Raw genomic sequence first — 22,961 nt, 5'->3', positions numbered from 1 at the left:
TAGGCATGTAAGGCACACCACCTATCAATAACATACCAAACTAACAAGTAATAATTACAAACTAAGATCCATTAACTCAAATTCTAAAATAAAATATTCACAACTACCATTTACAGATAACTTCAGTCACATAATTTATATATTTATATAAAAGACAATATAAAGAGGTTTCTACAAAATTAGAAAGGTTGGTTTGAGATAGCTACTAGATCCTCGCTCTAATCTCATATTTCAATTTTTACCCATCCTCATCATGCTTCGGCATTTGTAAAAACATATGAGTTATTGTAACTTATAGCTCAGTAAGTAATCAAGACATAGTCAAAAAATCGAGTTGTTAAAGCGAAATATGCACTTGATATAAAAATTGATGTATTAATATGATATTTATGGATAGAGTTAAAACATACAACTTTACAAATATAGATATAATCATGCAAATCGAAAAAACTCATATACAGACTAAGGTATTTTAAAATGTACATTGAAACCAGATGATTATCTCTAAGTTTTTGATGATATCATAAGATCGTAATTTTTTTCAAAAGCATTAAATTAACTTATCAGTTTATACAACTACGGCCACATATAATTTCTATTACAGGGCCCAGTATACCGCATTTAATCCCTACGGAGTAGGTCCATAGTACCGTATTTAACTTCTGTGGAGTAGATAATCCATAGTGCCAAGTTTCGGAACAACCCATATCAATTGCCAATGTACAACCCTGATGTGGTAGGGTCCATAATGGAGGTAGACTGAGAGTTCAATACGTATACATAAACTCGATTCAAATAATCTTTATTTTAATAAATATCAGTTGCAACATATATACAATTTTGAATCAGTATATAAAATTCATAAAAATAACTAATCATCAAACTTTCAATAATCCATATGCAATATAATTTTTCAAATCAATATATTCATATTTGCTAACATCAAATCCAAAGATTGATACAAGTTTTTCTAGAATTCTATCAATAAAAAATTATTTTAATAAACCTATGATTACCAATTTGCAAATCATCATGAGCATTCGAAACTTGAAATACTTATAATTCTATGATTCATCCTTGGCTCAGTATAATCAGTATAGCAAACAAATGATGTAATTTTTAAATTATATGGTAGAAATTAAATCAATGAACATTCTCAAGTAATAGATATTTATCATTTTGTGCAATTACTTTGATTATATAGAGGTTACTTACCTTGCAAAAATCCCCTATCAGGTTATCTAATGCTTCATTGGTACTCCTCTTGAAACCTAATAATCTGAACACATATATGTAATCTGAAATCAATATCATATCATTGCCTTGTAATCATTTATATACTCCTTAAATTTTTAAAATCTAAATTTCTAGTTAACCACTCTTCTCTGCGCAACAGTTCCAATCTGAGATTTATTTACCCTATCAAATTGCATCCAAAAATTTTCAAACTTTGCAAATTGATTGAGCAATCAGTTGACAACCTCAGTTAAATTTTTAAGTTGAAATACCTAACCATTAAAGAACTAAAAACTCAGATTATTATTGGCAGATTCTATCTATCCTAAAATCAGCAACAATTCTTCCCCTGCTATCCTAAACCATTTAACTATCAAATTTCAGATTTAAATTAGATTAAATTAAGAGAGGTTTAGGGTTTACTTATGTGGAGGAGGAGAAGAACTAGGATAGCTACCACGCTGAAAAAATGAAAAGTAGAAAAGAGGAGGAAGAGGAAGAAGAAAAAGAAGAAAAGAAAGAGGAAGATGGAAAATAAGAGAGGGAGAGAGCTTGCAGGAGTGAAGAAGAAGAAGAAAACATGCAAAGGAGGGGGAGAGAGAGAGCGCCTGCAAAAGAGAAAGAGGGTAAGAGGGAGGGAGAGTGCGACGAGAGGCGGTGGAACAGGAGGATATTTTTCTTTATTTAGTTGAGTTAACGGTGGGCCCACCTAAGGATGGGCATTATCTATTAGGCGGGCCCCAAATTAAGTTGCGCGGTGTTTGGACGTTGGGCTGGTTGGACCAGTCAGGTCTTACAGTATGGCAGTGATTTTTGGTTTAATATAATATTGATATTATATATTATGCTTATGATATATTATATTATTAATCATATTATTGTAATATATTATGAATCATATAATTATCATATTATTATTCAATGATAATTTTAAATTATAGCAAAAATATAGTATTGTGCTTTATATTTCCATAATGAAATTATTTAATATATTACTTTTTTTATCTTATTTTTTTAATCAAAATAAATATTAGTATTAAAAATAATGTATTATAGCTACAAATAAAATATTAATTCTCTAATAATAATTAATATATCTTTATAGGATTAATAGTTTATAGGATTAATAAATATATTTTTATGGAATATATTAATAATTGATATATTAATAAATATATTAATATTTTATTATAATATATTTGATATGATTAATAAATATATTTTTATAAAATATACCAGGGGTAGTTTTGATATTATATAATCAGTGATCTTGAATTTTAAGAAATACTAAATAAATTATCTTTAGATACTCAAAAAATTTTAATCATTGGAATATAACACACTAAATGCGAATACTTAGATCATTGAGGATCAAATTATCCTGGGATAAGAACCACCAATAATGTATGATCACCTTGGTGATCTAATTTGGCTCACCTAACGCCATCAAAGATAACAGCTATTAGAACATCAAGATAGCCATTGCCGCTGCATGTGAGGATAGATTATATTGAGTTGAGGGCCAGCCCAAGCCTATCCTCAAATCTAGGTAACAAAAAGCCCAATCAAATTGAACCAGTGCCAAAATTTCCAGTCCCATGACACCTTATGAAGGGTTGGGTAAACTCGGTTTGAGTTGGGTTGGTTCCAATAAAATTTAATAGTAGATGGATTGGGACCTTAATTGTAGAAATATAGGTCAGATTTAGACCGACCAGATTTGGAATCCAACGAAAAAGATGAGTTAAGCTCGGCATAGGTTGAGCTAGGTTCTCCATTTAAAAATTTGAATTGGTTTATGATTAGTTGGCTTATCCAAGAACTCAACTTGAATGTGACCTAGCTCATTTTTTGAACACAAATCCAACCCAAGGGTGTATATATTAGCTCAACCTGATTAAGAATTCACATTGAAGTGGATTTGGTTCAAGATTTGAGAACTAGTGGCCTGTTCTGACGTTTACATCGGAAGGCCGTGTTCATATTCTGGATTGAAATCAGTTCTTTTTGGTAAAATGATTGAAATCAGTTTGAGAACTAGCTCAAACTAAATCAGTTTGTTAATGGCTTGAACCACACTTAAATGCCAACATTATCTTTTTAATTTAGCTGTTTTGCACCATATTATTTCTCAAAATAATTTAATTCATATAGCTTTTCATGAAATCATGTAACGATTTTATACACAACAGTTTAATGCGAGAATCAAATATGTTGTATAGGATCTGATTTTATGCCTGGCCATCATTATAATCTATCAATATTTATTTCTCAATCTCAAAAATGTTGCATGCATATATTAGAGATGAACCAGTGATTCTGCTGTGAATACACTTAAGCTTTATAATGATTATATGATAATTGGTAACAGCAAAAGGAACAAGGAAAGCAGCAAACAAAAGGAAAAACTGGTAGCAATGATAATTGCCTATAAATTTTATACTTAGATTGCATTATCCCGACCATCCAAATCTCTAAATCTGATCATTTGTATAACACTGCACCTATGAATTTATTTTACTTCCCTGCGGTTGGAATCTTGCGTCTTCCCATTATCACCCTAGTGGTACGTGAGACAACAAAATTAATAAATAATAAAAAAAAAAGAGGAGGGTGGATAACTAGTATCTAACTTTGTATAATTATTTACAAACAATTTATTTTTTTCTTGCTGTATTCATACTTAATTTATTTATTTTTTATTTTATTTATTGCGAGAATCCACCAGCAAATAAGGGGTTAATCTTGCTTATTGTTCCTTTATTAGTTGAATAAATCCGAGATTTTTTCTTTACTTTATCTCTTTTGTATTTTTTTTTCCATCCAAATTTATTATTTATATTTATGTTGTGCCAATCCAACACAAAACCACTTCAGTTCTTTACAGTTCACAGTGCAATAATCTCTGATAGATATTCTTGATCCTTTGGCCAACAATGCAGATATCCTGAGATGATGTTGTACAATGAATGTCTGTCTCCATGCCAAAATTAAGAGGGTACAAATCTTCCAAGTTTGCAACCAATCAGGTTTAGTAATTTTCAAACGCTCACTTAAATCACTTACCCTTCGGCTAAAATGATAAATCTGATCTACAATGAAACAAGACAAAAAATTTCTCATAGACTATCAAAAGCTTTCATCAACTTTGATTCTATGCGGAGCAATCTATGCACCTTAGAGTGCTCTGCATTTATAGATGGCCATCATCAGGAGATGGATGGCCATTAAAAAATATGCATCATGTTAGATAGCCATCATCTCTTAATGGTGGTCATCTACAGCTGCACAACACTCTACAATGCTGCGTGTGCACTATAGAGAATTTATGCTCTATTTCTATGCTAATTGATCATCAATTTATAATTGATTTTGATATGGCTGTCAATGGGCTGAGCCAGCCTGAGCAGCCGATGCGCTGACCACATCCCAAGAGGTTTCTGGGCTTTCTATCATTTTAGGCCCTAACATGTAACTAAGATGGAAATTAGAAGGCCTAAATATTTGGGTCAGGTGTAAACCCAAGGTTTGGGCCCTCGGGGATCAGGCCTCAAGTTTTAATCCTGGGCTGAATTAAGATGTGGCCCAACCCATCCCATTGACATCTCCAAGTCTATATGACCTGTGAAATTTATGAAATTTTCTATATTCATGTGTGCGCATTTTTCAAATTTAATTCATAACTTTAGTTCTCAAAAATTTCTTACAGATATCAATCAAAAAGAATTTTCCATTTGTTATACACAGTGGTCTAAACATTATGTAAAATTAATATAGAAGATCCACTTGAAACGTACAATTTAATTCTTCTGATTAACCAGTTGCATAACTAAAACCATGATAATGCCATGATAATCGAAGAACTTTCTTTTTCCAGTTTAAATTTTAGTTACAAATGAGATCGTATAGCCGTTACATGGTTGTGGAACATCTAGGAGGCTTTCATGATTCAAAAAGTATTATCTTAATAACTGGGTCCTCAAAGAAATCCCAGTTGTGGTATATCTCAATGCTTGTTAAAAGCTCTCCACTTTCTATCTCTTTTATTTATGGTATCTAGCTTTCATGTTGATTGACATATATTTATTCCTCGCTCCGTCTCAAAATCACTCACTGACCAAACTAATTGAGACATCGGATTTTAATTATCTGTGTTGGTGCCTCCACCAATGGGCAAACAAAGAGACTGGCTCAGTGTGCTCTTAGTAGATGAACAGTGGAATTTGCTAATATGGATTTATCAGCATAACCCCCTCGAGATTTGTTCAATGCTGGAGTCAAGCTGGAGCTTATGCAAAGCTTTAGCTTGCTTAATGATTTAAGCCAATTTAAATATAGTTTGGCCTTGCCTTGTACAAACTTGCCCTGAATTAGAAAATATCTGGAAAGATTTTTAGCTGATACTATATTAGTTGTTAGAGAATATCTTAAACCAATTTAAATATAGTTTGGTCTTAGCTTGTCCAAACTTGCTTTGAATTAGAAAATATCAGGAAGGATTTTTAACTGATATCATATTAGTCATTAGAGAACATCAACGAAGGTTGTTAGTTGATACTCGATCTGATCACGAGCCGGGCTTGGATCCAGAAAATGTCAAACTTTGCATAGGCCTGGTCCGAAGTCCAATTAAAAATGGATAGAGTCTAAGCCCGAGGCCCGGCTCATGAACAGATCTAGTTGATACCATATTAGATAATATCATAAAGATTTTCAAGCAATATACTATATCGGAGAATATCAAAGATTTTTGTAACATGTATCATGTGCATGATGTGTATCATCTGTTGCTTATTTCTCACACTAAAATCATTGGAACCCGATTCGTGAACCTTTGTATTTTCATATGTAAACACTGTTCCAGTGAACGCAAAAACATACCACATATCGTTATCAACTCTAGTATGAACTGAAATCGAGTCTAGGCAACATTGAAGCATAAGCCGACCGACCCATGCAGGTGGACTCACTTAGAACACATGAGCTGACGTGTTAGACCACGCTAGGTAACGAAAAGGGTTGGATTGGTGTTGCCATCGCCTGACATGGCTTGGATGAGCCGTGAAACATTATGAGACATATCATGTCTTTGGGCTGGTAGATTTTGAGGCGACAATTGGGTTGTAGATGGAAGAAGCCATGTAATGGTGTAGACATCTATTTACATCTTGAACGTTGAACATATTGATTGCATGTTTTTATACATGCTCCGCATGTTCGTTTTGGAAGGCTTGCTAGTTTTCCGCCGTAGATGGTAGGCATCCGTTTTTGTCCGCACCTGAAGAATTTAAAGATCATTGGCCTCTCTCTTGGCCTGCGCACAGAAATGTGTTTGGTAGATGATGGGATGTAACAGTGACACTAACGAAGGCACATTGCATGGTTCTCCATTTTTTTCGTTTACTTATCATGAATTTATTGAAATTTTTCCTGTGGAGTGGGTTAGGCGTAATGCTTTCAAAACAATCCAACGTGTAGCAGGCCGGGAAGGAAAAAGACAACAAAAATATTTAGGACATATTTGGTTCACGAACAGAACCAAAATCAATTGGAATAGCCATAACCCCTAACACGTTATGTTTGTGGCTGGAATTAAAACCAGAATTGTAAGGTAATTTGAATAGTAGGAGAGAGTAAAAATTGGAGTTTGGGTGATTGGGCCAAATTCTAATTTTCCTTTCGAATCGGAAGGGAATGGGACCTTCAACTAAATATTTGGAATGGCAGCCACTAATTCTATTTTCATTCTAGAGTCTAACACCCTAATGTGCCTTGACGTGGAATGCCATCAACTTAGTTTGGCACATGTTTCATATTTTATGGTGGATCCAAAAACTTGGCCATGCCTCTACGTTGGATTTTAGAGTATCTGAATTGGATCATTGACCTGAAAGCAGGCAAATCAAGAGCAATTCAAGTTGGTTTCTTGCCATTTGTGCATCCTCAGCTATATCTCAGCAAACAGATGTGAAACTAATGCTAGCTGGTGTTTCACATACAAGCACAAACTGAGCCTTATGACTTAAATAAGGTTCCTTCTCTCAGAAAAACTCAGAAAAAAAAAAAAAAAAAAAAAAGAGAGTCCCAAAAGAAAAATCTTCCATTGGAATTTTTCTTTCCCAGTTCTTGTAATTAGGACTATTACACCAAAGGAAGCAATCAAATGAGCAAATAAAACCAGCTGATTTGGAGTGAACCAAATGAATTGCTCCCCTTCCTTTGTATGCTGAATGCTTATGGACAAAATGACAAGGGGGTCCCAACACTATAATTTTGAACATAGGTGTGACACATGCAATGACCGTCGCCTGAGATGATGGGTGCACATGGCCAAAGTAGACTTCACCATTAACTATATCTTTTCGTGGATATAATGCACTAAGTCATATTATTTACAACTTTGGGAGAAATTATTAGATAGACTTATTTTGCTTACGATATGATGCACTAAGTTATACTATTTACAATTTTAAGAAAAATTATTAGGTAGACTCATTTTATTGTAAATAGAATGAGTCTATCTAAAAATTTCTTCTACCTATGATAGAATGAGTCTAACTAATAGTTTCTCCAACTTCAGTGATTGAATGATAGCTGGGTGGCTGCATGCTCGAGACTTTCTAATAAAATTTTTGACATGCCTCACGTTGTCATCACATCAAGGTCAAGGCAATTGGCTATAGCTTGTAAAGATGAACTTCTACCGCCCATTGCGTGCAAGACAATGCTACTGTGTGAATTTAAAATTAACATCCAAGCAGGTCCCCATGTAGGGATAAGGTCAATTTTTGCTAATGAAAAGGGACATATAAATACCCTATTCCATTTGGACCGAAACCTAAGCACTTGAGCAGACCAAGTCAAGCTCATGATACTAGGACTCATTTTTATTACAATTCAAAGCAAGGACTGATGCTATGTGGAATTAAACCCTAATCTCTTGCCTAAAGTTGTAAGGAGTGATACCATCCGAATCGGTGCTCGAGAGTTGCTACCTTTTAAGTTTGTTTGCTCGAGATTGGAAGGTAGCTTAAAGGTTCAAATTTGGTAGTTCTTCTGTAGATTTAAGCTTGAGCAAGCCAAAGGATGGAGAACAAGTTATACAAAGAGATACCTTCATGCACCACCTTGCGCATATAACTTAGCTGTGATGATCAATGAGCCCCGTACATTACTTGTCTTGATAGGTTTATCTAATCTAGTCATCAACTGGTAAGAAGCTATATCACCGTAGTATAATTAGTCATACATGCAGAGTTATAAAACCTTTTCATTGATATTATTAAGCATATATAATATTATCAGCAAAACAAGATTTATAGACTAAATACAACCAAAGGTCCCTATATACGATATCATGACTAGTTAGACATTTATCTAAACACAAACTTGCATTAAACAATTACTTTAATGTGACCATTCTAATGACATTATTCTTCTTTTTTTATAGATGATGACTACTGGTAAATATCTTTTGCATCGAGGGAGAGATGCTGCTTAGGGTCCCTTCGGCTTACACGGCAATCATTGAGATCATGTTAAGGGTATATACACATAAGAAAGCACTGGAAGATGGCCTCAAAGGCCTCATAATCCTCAGTTAAATCATTTAATTTGCAACCAAGCCAACTATTTTTAATGCCTTTCTTCCGATGTTTGCTTATCCCTTATACTGCTGTTTGATTATAGCATATATATATATCTTTCCCATGCGTCAGTGGAGAAATCCTACATATATATATATATATATATATATATATATATCTTTCCCATGCGTCAGTGGAGAAATCCTACACGTACGTCTAACCTAATTATGAAAGTTGCACCAACCCCATCGATCACTATCATGTTTTGTTCTTGAACTCAGACAAGCCTTGGAAAATTTTTTGTGGTTGAGAGAAATTGTTCACCGGCAGTGAATCGAGTCTGCCCCACGTGTTCAATTTTATATTGTATTCGTATGGTTTAGCTGCAGCACGAGCGGTGCAACTTTTCACTATCATATTTGCATACGCAAGTAAGAATAGAGCTAGAAGTTTTGTATTCCAATCTCAAAACTAAAGGCTAAAGGACTTTCAACCTCCATACGTTTCCAAACGTGAACCCATCCGCAAGCAACTCTTCTACAAAACACCTTTAGGATAAATGGGGACTAATTTGCCAAGCAACATATACAGACGTGTGTGTATTGCGTTCTTTTCCTTTTTCTCTATCTCCATGCGTGTTTCTTCATGGTTGGACTGATTATCCAACTAACAATTGCTCGTAATTGGGTGGGGATGTTCGAGTGGACAAAGATGCTACATCGGATGGACCACGCAAACACACACCCATCCATACAAATGTCTGATCTGTTTTCGTGACATCAAGTATTGGATCGCACTAGTACTGTACATATATTGCAAAGCAATCCATTCATTGTCTTCCATCTAACTGCATAGATCTCGAAGTGGATATTGTGCAGTCCAATGATTGACATTGCTTGAGAATTAGAAGCATTTTTTCACGTGAATTATACAACTAATTCGTGCATTGTATTCGTACTCAGAGTAAAAGCAGCTTCACCATAGTCTACCTAAGGACTGACCAAATTGTGGCTTGCTAGGGCTTGGGCCTGCTCATAGACTCATCCCAAGCATGAATAATTCTTTGTGCACCACGAGCGGTGCAGCTCTACGTGCACCGTCCGTGGTGATTCGTTCAGATGCAGGTTTAGAGTGCGGCGCACGAAAATTTTTTTTTTTCTTTCAGACCTGTGCATGGCGAATCACCACGGGCGATGCGCGGGAGCTGCACCACCCGTGGTGCACAAAGAATTATTCCCCAAGCACATGGATTTAAAAAGACAAGCGGAGCTCAACATGCCTCCTAAGACTGATGAATAAATGAGCAGAGTTGTTAGCATTACACACACCATGGCATAGTACGTACCTTTCAGGTTGAATAGACTGTCCAACCTCCAAAACAACGAAGCGTCAACAATTTATTTGTGAGAGGTAGTTGCTGAGCAGAAGCGACAATACACACATTTGAAATAAGCTTCTTTTCTTTTCTTTCGTGAATACGTGCAATGCTTGATGCTTTCTCTTCGGAAAATACGATTTTACAGACCCCTAACAATGTACCACATTATATCAAAAGAATGTATGCAAATCCATTGGTGAAAACCCCCTTCGAACCATCCAAATTATCGTGACCTAGGTATTTGTAATAAAGATACTTATGCCCGGTTGCAAGTTTATGAAAAGAAAAAGATCTTTCTTAGAGGTTTTCTTAGTAATTTGATATTTTATGAAAATGAGTTCTGTTGAGTATGTCTTGAGATTACGAGCTTCGGAAAAGCAAAAAACTAAGCAAGCGAAGAATTATATCTATTTAATATTTTCAATAATTATTAATATGATTTTGAGAATCATATATCAGTCTATAATAATTTTCTTTATTAGTATAATCATATAATTTTGGGAATTACATATCAGCCTATAATAATTTTCTTTATTTACATGATCTTATATCAGTCCGTATTAAAGTCCTTTCTCTCTCCTCTCTTTTTTTTTCTTTTTTTCTGTAAATATTTTAACATAGTGTCGAGCCTCTGATCATCTAATATGCTATCATCATTTCTTCCGCTTTTGCTGTAGCTATCAGTGTTGATTTATCAATCTCTATTTTTCTGCGGATCTTCTATTCTTCAGTGGATTTAGAGATCATCTAATGTTGGTAGATTAAGACCTGAAGATTATTTATTTTTAGATAAATATGTAACTGTTCTTTGCCGTCTTTTCCTTCTTTTTGGGTGATTTCCTACTTCTAGCTCCTTTATCACTTAATTTGAGGCCTTTCTCTTTCTCTTTGGGTATTTTTCGGTCTTTAGCTCTTTCATTGCTTAGTTTAAGAATTTTTTCTTTTCTTTAAGTATTTTTCTCTCTCTAGCTTCTTCACTATCCGGTTTGAGATCTTTTTCTTTTCTTTGAATGTTTTTCTATCTTTGGCTTCTTCGTCGGCCAATTTGAGACCTTTTTTTTCTTTTTGAACACTTTTTTGCCTTTGGTTCTTTCGTTGCCGATTTGAGACCTTTTTTTTTTCTTCTATGGTATTCTTATTTGTGAGAATTACCAATTTTCAGCTATCTTCTATTTGAGTGTCAACATTCTTTTATGTGATATTTTTGTTCACGAGAATCATCAGCCTTCGATCGTCTTTATTTTGAATGCTAGTTTTCTCTTTTATAGTATTTTTATCCGTGAGGATCATCGACCTTCATTTATCTTTTCTTTGAGTGTCAGTCTTCTTTTCTATGGTGTTTTTGTCTGTAAGAATCATTCTCTTTCGTTTATCTTTTTTTTAAGTATTCTTTTCTCCTATAGTATTTTTGTCTACAAAAAAAAAAATAATTTTTAAACTCAAGTTGGTACCCAAGGCACTATCTTGAGTTTGAAGAGGAGTGCTAGCATAATTTTAGGAATCACATATCAACCCATAATAATTTCTTTTGTTAACATGATCGTATGATTTTAGAGATCATATATCAGTGCATAATAATTTTTTTTATTTACATGATCCTGTATCAACTTATATTATTTTTTTTATATAAAGTTTGTACACTATTATAAATAATGATCAAGATATATCGAATGAAATTAAAACAGAGATAATAAAATCCTTTTTCACTCTTTCTCCTTTTTTTTTTTTGTTTTAACAATAATTACAAAATCTATTTTGAGATTCTCCTAACACCTCGTTCATAATGGTGGTGGTAGAGCTTATTTTACTTTTACCCCCTTAGCCATCTAGCATCCGTCCTACGCTTTTATGATTTATCTGCTAATATCGTTCTACATGGCTAGCTAATGGATTCTTTCTTCAAACAATACCCTATTCGTGTTTACCAAAAAAAAACCAATAGCCTATTCGTATTCCCGTTGAGCAGTATCCGACCACCGGCTTGCCGAAATTCTTGGAATGAAAAATTAACTAGGGATGCAAAAAATATCTCTATAAAAGAAATTTATACTCATTTTGAAAATTTTCTTCTCGAAGGATTTTATGTATCCTGATGAAATATGTCCCCATCTTGAAGCATGATTTTTTTCAAGGGCTGTCACTTCAAATAAGATTATTATTATTATTATTATTATTATTATTATTATTATTATTATTATTATTATTATTATTATTATTTTTTCAGATCCCATGGAAATCACGTTTCATGGCTGTCCATAGCAACGTGATCGATCTCAGCGGCCAAGACCATTGCACCTCGTGAGTAGTCCATTCATTTACATCAAAAAAAAAGAAAAAAAAAAGAAGTCACACGATTGTTTGGTAGCTTTCCCGATATTAATATCATTTAAAGCTTAAAACCAACTTGGGTATTGGGCTTTTATTTTTGATGGTGATGATCCCAGCACTTGATTTTGTTAAAATATTTAAAGAAGAAAAGAAAAACAAGAGAAACATGTGATAGAAAAAAATTTTATATCTGTACTCATTATATTCGATACATACTAGATTATATATATTAATATATAGATTCTATATAAAAAAAATAATATATAGATTAGTAAAGCCGGGATGGTCAAATCTCTCATTACATCAAAAAAAAAAAAATGGTACAAAATTATATCAAAAAAAAATATTAAGGATTGACACGGATTATTGCATGATTCCTAAAATTTCTATAACGGGACCATACTAACAAAAGAAAATAATATGGACTGAAATGAGATCACACTAATAAAATAAAATATTATGGTCTGATATATATTGTTTCATGATTTTTAAAATTAAGATAACAGATTTAATCAAAGATTCAATGAATTCATGGCCTACCCTATGTGGTGTGAGGGTAATTGATAAATCACAAGAAAGAAATGGATCATAAAGAAGATTTTTCAACGCTGGGGGAAAGTATTATCTCCTTATCCGGTGGCTTATGCTGATTAGCGATTGTCTGGATGGGGTTGAAAGTTGCAGTACTAGAGGTGGATGCAAAGCATGTTTGTCTGGAAGGGGATTCAATTGCTGCCATATCTAGGATTGCCAATATGCAGTGCACAGGAACTCAGGGCCTCCGATGTTGTAGGGTATCCTTAACTGGAAAGATTGCTGCCATGCTTTCAAACGCCGTCATATTTATAGGAAAGCAAATAGAGCTATCGGTTTTATTGCAAAACATGCAATATAAGGGGAATGTTCTTGGACTGTCGGTGATAATATCCACAGCTATTTGTTGTGTATTTTACTAAGAGTTGGGATGACAGTGGTATGGATAATATCTATCCAGATCTATTTTTATATTCGAATTAATTTAATTATGAACAAAAATTTTAAGATCTGACTAATTTTCATATCCATATCCATATATGTTAAAAAAAAAATAGATATGAATGTAGATAGACAATTATCTGATCTATATTCGAATATCCGAATCTATCTGTAATCTTATATAATTTGATATAGCATTTATTAATTTTTTTAAAAAAATATACAATTATATAAATATGTTATTAATTTGATTTATCATATATTTAGTAATATTTTAATTTTATAATCATAAAATTTAATTATTTAATTTATATATATATAACTATATCTATACTTTTAATATCTTAAATTATATCTATATTTATTTAAAATAAATATAAATATAAATTTTTATATTTAAATAATATTTATATCTATATTTATATTCATGGATAAAATAAATATGAATATAAATATATTGATATTTGATCTGTATTCGAGCTGAATTCAGCCCTGGGAGATGGAACGGGCAACGCACATAGAAAGAGATGGCAGCTGCTACGGTGCAGCGCTGGCAGAGTAGTCAGATGGAGATGCTCAGCGGCTTCACGTACTATTGTATGGGTAGTGCTGTCTAAGCCTGTAGTCATAAAGGTCACTTTAATTTTGTAATTCCGCTTTCCAGGTTTTTGTAATTTTGTTGAGAGCTGGATTTGTAGTGGATGGGTAGATTTACTTGTTAAGGTGACTTACAGCTGCTAGCGGTCATGTTTGTATTAAGCTATAAATATTGGACAATACTGTAGACGTATTGGTTCTGATTCTGAAAAAAAAGCTTTCAGCTCCTTATATTACCACAAAAATAAAAATAAAAATAAAAATAAATAAATAAATAAATATATATATATATATATCCATCAAGATAATCGTAATAAAAGAGTGTCGATATGGAAAGTGACATGCGATCGACATCTCTTAATCTGCAACATGCAAACATTGTCTCTTTCCTACGTGATTGATGGTCGGTGATACCATTGGATGGAGCTAAATACTTGGTCCTATATAGAGGTGTTAACAGTAGATGGTGGCGTGGATCCTTACCCATGTTGTTTCCCCGCAATAATGAAGGGTGTTGCGGAGGTGACCCACCAACCAAATAGACTATTTTCTCTGGGATACATCCAAGATGACTTAAAGAAGTTGTATCAGATGTTGACCCAAGATCACCGACTCGATTAATCACGTGGGTAAAATTAACGACGGATATCCACGACTAATAATTTTGATTCGAAGGATAGTTGATAGAGTTTTTCATCCATTAAATGATCAGAATATGACCCAACAACTAGAGAATCAGATCTAACAAACCTACAGATTTTGGTTAATAGCCTATGAACTCAATTTTCATATAAAAAAGGTACGAAGGGGATCCTGAGGTAATCAAGCTAAAATAGGAGGAGAACTAGGAGAAGAGCACTTTGTTTTGCCACGACCTCTCTTTCTTTCTCTCCACTATTTTTAGAGCTTTATCTAACTTAAGCATCAAAAGGTCCTCCGTCGGAACACCCTCGACGAGTGTGGGCTTTCTTTGTAGATTTTCTTCGATATCTCAAATTTTAGATAGCATCTAGATCTAGCCACATCAGCACCTATCTAGAGTCTTACTGCATAGATTGGCACTAGAGAAAGGATTTAGCCCCCTTTGAGAGGAAAGAAAGCATGGTGCGGATGAGAATGCAAAACTCCACTATCTCTCTCCGACAATCCATCCATCACTGTTTGAGTAGTGCTACCCACTGATCTATTATGATGTAGCTCTCAGTCAGACACTGATCGGTGCCGTGCAGTGACTCCAATAAGTGATAAAGTAGCAGCGATGTATGTAGCTGAATTCTCAAATAGCTCCTTCTCATCGTAGTCAGCAATCTCACTTCCAGAGCCTGAGATGCACCCCTTAGCGGCACTTCCATCATCCCCCTATCTCTGCGGCCCAATCCTCCAGACCTGAAAGTACACCCAGACGAAGAAAGTCTGGATAGTGCATAAGTAGGTAGAAGGAAAGAAGATCTCCGACAAGAAGAGAGTTCGAAAAGTTCCTTGGGTGGCCTGAGCCGAAAGAGAATCCTCCCAATCATCAAAGAGTTATAAACTGAGAAGCCCGTCTCAGTGGTTCGATAGCTATACCCCTGTATTTGCCCCTCAATCTTAGATCCTGATAGAGATCGAGGGCCAAAGGTATCTATGGCGATTTGAGTCAATAAAAGCCCCTCCAGATAAGAGGAGCAAGAGGAAGTAATACCAATTCTACCGTGACCACGACCATGACACCAAAGAATACAATAACTCAAGGATGATATCAAGGCCTTGATTCAAAGAGGTTATCTCGATAAGTATATTGGGAGCAATGGAATCGAGTGTCTGATGAGGAAAATGATGGCAACCGACTTACAGCCAGCATCATCAACATTATCTCCAGCTTCATTGGTGGCGTGGGGGGTAGAAGACCAAACTAAGGAAGAAAAAGAAATGATGTTTATGGGGCATTATTTTCTTTTCTAATAATAGTTTTTGAGAAAAGTACATTCCTTGCTATGCACGATCGTCATAGTTCTGACAATAGCAAGCCATATTGTAAATAGAATTTTAATTCATAATGAAAGTCTGACTGATGTCTTACTTTAAGATATTATATGTAGGATAAAATTGCCCATCGACCTAAGGGAAGCATTGGCAGAGTTGAGGCGAGATCGAATGAGATTCAGTCCCAATGATAATGCCTCTGATGCAACCTCGAAAAGTTCCTAGGATTTATGATGACTCAATGAGGAACCAAACCTAGAGTGAGCCAAGGAAAGTAGGTCCTCTTGTTGGACCCCATGCATGGCGAACCCTCAAATCTCCAGAGGCTCGAGGAGTGAAGGTGGCTCGGTGTCCAAAGAAGTGTGAAGAGATTCTTTGAGGCTTCCTAGAATTTGGAAGTCCCATAGATGCAAAAATTCGAGGACGTCCAAGTCAATGCCTGATCCACCCAGGCCATTTGGTGCTCCTTGCCCACGGGTGGATTGAAGCGGAGGCCATGATGATGAAGACGAAGGAGATAGATAACCCTCTAGGAACCCCGCTAGGCCATCTAACGCTCCCTGCCCATGGGCAGGTTGAATCGAAGACTACAATGATAAAGACGAAGGGGCTAATCCTTTAGGGATCCCGTCGGCCACCTGACAGTCCTTGTCCATGAGCAAGTTGAAGCAGAGGCCATGATAATAAAGATGAAAGGGCTAACCCTTTGGAGATCCCATCATGCCATTTGGCACTCCATACCAATGGCTGGGTTGAAGGGGAGGCCATGATGATGAAGACGAAGGGGCTAATCCTTCGGAGACCCCACTAGGCCATTTGGTGCTCCCTACTTACGGGCCAATTGAAGTGGAGACCATGATGAAGAAGATGAAGGGACTAACCCTCTGACAATCCTACATGGTCGATTGAGGCCAATAGGGGCTAACTCTCCAGAGATCCCGCACGACTGATTGAGGCTGATAAGGACTAACCCTTCGAGGATCCTATATGACTGACTAAAGCTAGTAATAATGATAGCAGAGGGGCTAACCTTCTCAGGACCCCATCTCAAAAAAGAAGGAACCTTAGAAGACACGTGAAGAAAATTTTGACAAAAAGATATTTCATTTAAGAGGTTCGTACACATTTCAGAGAAAGTTTATTGCAAATCAATCTTATCTGAGTAAGGGTCGCTACAACAAAGAAAGAAAAATACAAGGTTCGGGTTCAGTCAGCTTCCACAGGCTCTTTCAGCATTCTCAGGTGAAGATTGAATACCACTCGATGCCGTCCTCAATGATGCACATAAAAAGAAGCCCTCTTCCAATGATTACTGGCCCCCACTAAAGCATATCAGGGATGGCATGACCATTTTTCCATCGAAAACCCATCCACCTCTAGGATATTCCTTCAAGGACTGGAAAACTATATTGGGGGAGGCAAAAGATGGCCCTTTAGAAAGGTCCAAGACCTTTCTACGGAGGATAATACATCAGAAGCTCTCAGGCGACCGCCTTTGTGGCTTCACAGTTGGAACAATAGAATTTTTCAATATCTCTCATGCTAAAGTGGAATGCTTACTGGTGTGTTCCCTTGAAGCACTTTGCGATTGACTGGAGAAAGGAGAAGACTCCCTTAGATAAAGAAAAGCACTGACGATCTCTTGACATCGGACGAAGTAGCACCACCATGACATTGTGAAAGGCCAATCTTGAGCGATAGGACCCCTATTTATAAAGGGGATAGGATCGGATGTATTTAATGTTGGGAAGGATCCCTTGTAAATACAGAATATGGATCCCTTGCCTAAGATCACTAACCTAGATAATGATATCGATACCGCAACAGAAAAGAAGAAAAAATAAAAAGAATATAATCAAATATGTGGATTAGCCCAAGATTTACCTCCACGGGGTATGCAAGTTTCACTATGAAAGAAAATAAGTACAGAAGGAGATCATACCCTCTCAACTCTCATACATCAATTTCTCTCAACAAGAAGTATAACCTCTTATAAAAGCTCTCACAAAATCCTTCAAAGAGACTCTCTCCAGGTATGCCATATTAGGATCCTCGATGCCTCTAGACGCCTGCGATGCTCTCGGCCATGGATCTTCTACTCTCCAGTGCTCCACCTCCACAGGTTGTCAGGCCCTTTTAAAAAAATCAAAAATGCCACGTAAAAGAGTCCTAAACCTCGTCCAAAATGTACAAAGACTTCTGTCAGGACTCTAAAACATCTCTGACTATCTGATCAAGCCCGCATACGACCTTAGCTATTCGATTGTACAAAAATACCCTTGGATCATGCATGAATTGTGCAGTTGGTCCATGCACCATGTATGGTCCATGCACCTAGCCTCCCTGCACCGCGTAGACCGTGCGTCCCGTGCTTGGGTCGTGCATCCCGCACCTGGGCCGCATGCACTTGCTACGAGCCTACACGCTACAGGCTGCATGCCTACGGGCCATGCACCTGTGTCTGCATACCTGGTCTATAAGTTGTTCTTCCTATCATACTGGTTGATCTCCATCTTGATTAAGTCTGACTTCTCCATCTTCTTCAATCTCGATCAATACCACTGCAATCTGGACAACTATGTGCTCTGATATCACTTGTTGGAAAGGATCCCTTATGAGTACGGAATACGGATCCCTCATCCAAGATTGCTAGTCCGGATGATGATGTCGATACCATAACAGAAAGGAAGAATAGATAAAAAAATATAATAAAATATGTGAATCAGTCCAAGGCTTACCTCTATGGGGCATGCAAGCTTCACTATGAATGAAAATAAGTATAGAAGGAGATCACATCCTTACAACTCTCATATATTAATTTCTCTCAACAAGAAATATAACCCCTTATAAAAGCTCTCACAAAATCTCCCAAGGAGACTCTCTTATAGGCCTGCTGTATTAGGATCCTCTGATGCTCTTGGATGCTTCCTATATTGCTCTCGGTCACAGATCCTCTACTCTTAGGCACTCCACCTCCTCAGGCTGTCAAGCCCTTTTAAAGACCAAAAATGCCATGTACAAGAGTCCTAAATCTCATCCAAAATGCACAAAGATTTCTACCAGGACTCTGAAACATCTCTGACCATCCGATCAAGCTCGCATATGACCTTGGCCGTTTGATCGCACAAAAACATCTCTGGACCATGCATGAACCATATGGTCGGTCCATGCACTGCACGTGGGCCATGCGTGGTCCGTGTGCCTAGCCTCCCTACACTACATGATAGATCATGTGGTGGGCTGTGCGGGCGTGCCTGGGCCGTGCATCTCGTGCCTGGGCTGTGCATCCCACACTTGGGCCACGTGCGCTTGTTGCAGGACCTACACACTGTGGGCCACGTGCCTGTGGGCCATGCGCTTGCATTTGCGTGTCTGGTTTATTGGGCTTTTCCGTCTTGAGCTTCTCTACTGTGGACTTTTCTGCTGTGGATCAAATATCCCATTGATCACACGACAAATGTCACCACCCAAAGGATCTTAGAAACCACGATCCTTGGAAAAAAGAGTTTCGATTGTCCTTCCCAACATACCATCCTTATTAGATGGTGTCAGCATTAAAAGCCATACCCTATTAGACCTCCAGATCGTATGATTCTTTGTCATGCAACCTCCTAAGCAAATCACTTTCTCTAATTCATGGAAGGTGGTATGATGCCCGTCAACATCTAGCACCTGGGGTGCGAGCAAGTCCATAGTTTTCAAAAATTCACCCGCCATACATTATCGAAATAAGCACTTCAAGGAGATATCAAGGGAGACCCTGGCTCGGGTGTGGAGACCAACCTATCCAAGCCATTCAAGCCCTTGATTGCAATAAGAGCCAATCGACATAAACCGCATGAAGAGACAAAAAACTTCATTTGGAAGGTAGAATATAACATTTTTTATTAACAAAAATTTTATTACATAAGGTTTGCCAAAAAAAATTGAAGACTTCAAGAGCAACTACAAAAAGAAGAAGAAATCAGTCTTCTTTTATGGAGAACTGACTTCGTCATCACTATTCCTAGGATGAAGGCATCTCAGGTGCAACTTAAGGACCATCTGATGCAAGCATACCTTGCAGTCCCAGAAGTTGTGAATGAAGGCAATCGAGGATGCCTCGAGGACTTCATTCTTAAAGTCCATCGAAGCCTTGTACTCCTCAATGCATTTCGATCTAACCTGGATAGTAGCTCTTCCCCACAGCCTCGACAAACCTCTGCTGGTCCTCAGTTGTCTCTCCGAGCTCTTCGACAGCCCTCATTTGAGCCTTAACAACTCGAAGCTCTCGATCGAGAATAGTAATATTTTGCACTAGCTGTGGAAAATAGCAAAGGTCAGAAAAAGGATCGAAAGATCAAGACAAGCATGAGAATCAATAACTCACCCCAACAAAACCAACATAAGAGGCCCCTATGACCTCTTTTAAGGGGCAAGCCTCCCTCTCTAGTCGATCAACTGACATCAGAATTGATTTTACTAGCTCCTGCATGAGCTGATGGTCTTGAAGCATGGAGGCATCCCTCCATGTCAACTCTATTAGATGTATGCCCTAGAAGCTAATCAGACCAACACATTAATTTTTTTTAAGACATAATTTTATACTTGACCTAATTAATTAGGATAGTAAATTTGATTCATATAGTATATGTGTCCATGAATCATTTAAAAAATTAACGAAATGATAACACATATTCTTAAGAGTTAAAAATTTGAGGTATGTGTTATTGATGGTTAATTTTTAAATTACTTTTGATCACAGGATCATCATGGGGATGGTGATTATTCGATAAGATTGGTGTACGGATCACTTCTCTTAAGATAGACGAGTCTCAAGTCTACAGTATGGAGACACTGGAGCGAGAGTGCAGGTGGTTGTTAGAGAATAACGGTACTGAGCGTGACCAACATGAGAAGTCATTTGGATATTTACTCACTCGTTAGTGACATTCTTGATGCTATAGTTGTGTGAGTGGTTCTTAGACCTACGGTACCTCAGCTACTCATAGTGAGGTTGCTGTAGTTTGACTGTACATAAACTTAGTCTCCTAGCCATTTGGATCCTCATGGTGTATGTTGGTTACAGTAGATTTAGTGTAGGAGTAGGGTACACACTTGAAAGAGATTTATTGATCTTAGTAATTAAGAAGTAGTCCATATGATTTATGAAATCGAGTTCATAAGACCGTGGCCATGGCATAGTGAATTATGAAAAAGAGTTTTCATAAGATTTTATGATTTAAACTCGAGCTAATTAAATCTTACATATGACAGATGATTGGGTTTGATGAATTTTTTATAACCTCCATCTTGTCAGGACTCACGATAGAAGAACTGAATTACACGGTAACTATACCTGAGGTTCATCCTTCTATTCTATTGGGTTGCTACTACATGTCGCTAGGTATCACTGGTAGATTGTGAGATCTACGAGAATTATTTTGATGGTCAATAATTTTTGATTGGTGAGTTAAAATTATTTCAATCTATTGAAAAATTTTTTTATGATATTTTAATGGAGATCAAAATATTTCTCACTATTAGACAGAATAGAACCTATTGGATCACATATAAAAGAGGTCTTGATTGATCAGATTATCGAATCATAATTTTGAATCATAAATCGTAAGTGGTTTTAATTATTAATTTGATTGATGGTTGGACTTAAATATAAAAATTACATTGAGGACTTGCTGAGAGTTAGTCAGTTATAGAAGGACTAAATTATAATTATTGATTAGTTTTAGTTTGAGTTTGATTCAAATTAGATTTCATTAATCTAATGAGATTATATTTAATGGATACTAGACCCAAACCTATTTAGATTAGGTTTAACCTAATCTTTAGCCATGTTTGATTTGGATAGGATCTTAGTCAAATTAAATTAGATTTAATTTGATTAAATAAGATTTTAATTTGATATGGATTGAATTTCATTAATTTAATAGGATTGGACTTAACCTAATCTAAATAGGAATCCAATCTTGATTTGGATTTGGACTTGATCTTAACCAAATCAAACAAGAAGGAGATCAAGCCAACTTAAGAGCCCATGCCCCACAAACAATTTCACGCCCAATGGTTTTCATGTGGAAAGGTTTCACGTCAAGAAGGGGAGGGTGTGAGATATGCAGGGCACGGAGAATTTTTAGGAGAGAAAAATTATGGGTGGCATGGGAGTCCTTATCCAAATCTAATTCAAACCCTAGTTTGAACTTTAAATAGATGGAGATGAGGAGGGATGCCCTAGATGAGATGAGAATATCTTTGGATGCCCCAAGAGATAGAGATTGGTGTGGAGAAAATGATGGGATGCCCAAGGCTTGGGCGTGAGGCTTCTCAATGTAGAAAAGGTGGGCACCTCTTTTTCCTATCCTTTAATTCTTACAACCAAAAGTTGGTTGTTGTAAGGTAACTCCCTATCTCTTTTTTATGTGCAAGAGTTGGACATGTCTCTCTCTTTCATACTCCCAAAGAGGACATGATTAAAATCAGATTTGATCTGATTTATTTTTTTTGATCTATGAGATGGATGATTTTCTTCTTCTTCTCCTAAGATCTAGTCAAGGGTTGGACAAGAAAGAAGAATAAAAGATCTAATCTCTTATTTTTTTTCTGCAGATATTGATTTTTTTTGTGAGAAGAGATAAGTGGGAAAAAAATCAAATTTGATCTGATTTCGAGTTTCTGCTATAAATCTATTTGATTTTCTTGAGAAGAGAATAAAAAAATAAATCAATTTGATAATTCAGGAAGCGATCTCTGTAAGAAAGCTAGCATCCCGATGAGATCGAGACCTCCTGATTAGATCAGTCTTGATGGATAGCCATAGAGGTCAGATACTTGTATGGCTATAAAGAGCCTCGAAGACATCCTCAGATCATCAGATCATCAATCGCATTGAAGATCTACCTGCA

Source organism: Elaeis guineensis, chromosome 10 (assembly GCF_000442705.2).
Source record: "Elaeis guineensis isolate ETL-2024a chromosome 10, EG11, whole genome shotgun sequence".
Lineage (NCBI taxonomy): Eukaryota > Viridiplantae > Streptophyta > Magnoliopsida > Arecales > Arecaceae > Elaeis > Elaeis guineensis.
The sequence above is the reverse complement of the archived record's forward strand: the minus strand, read 5'-3'. Positions refer to the sequence as shown.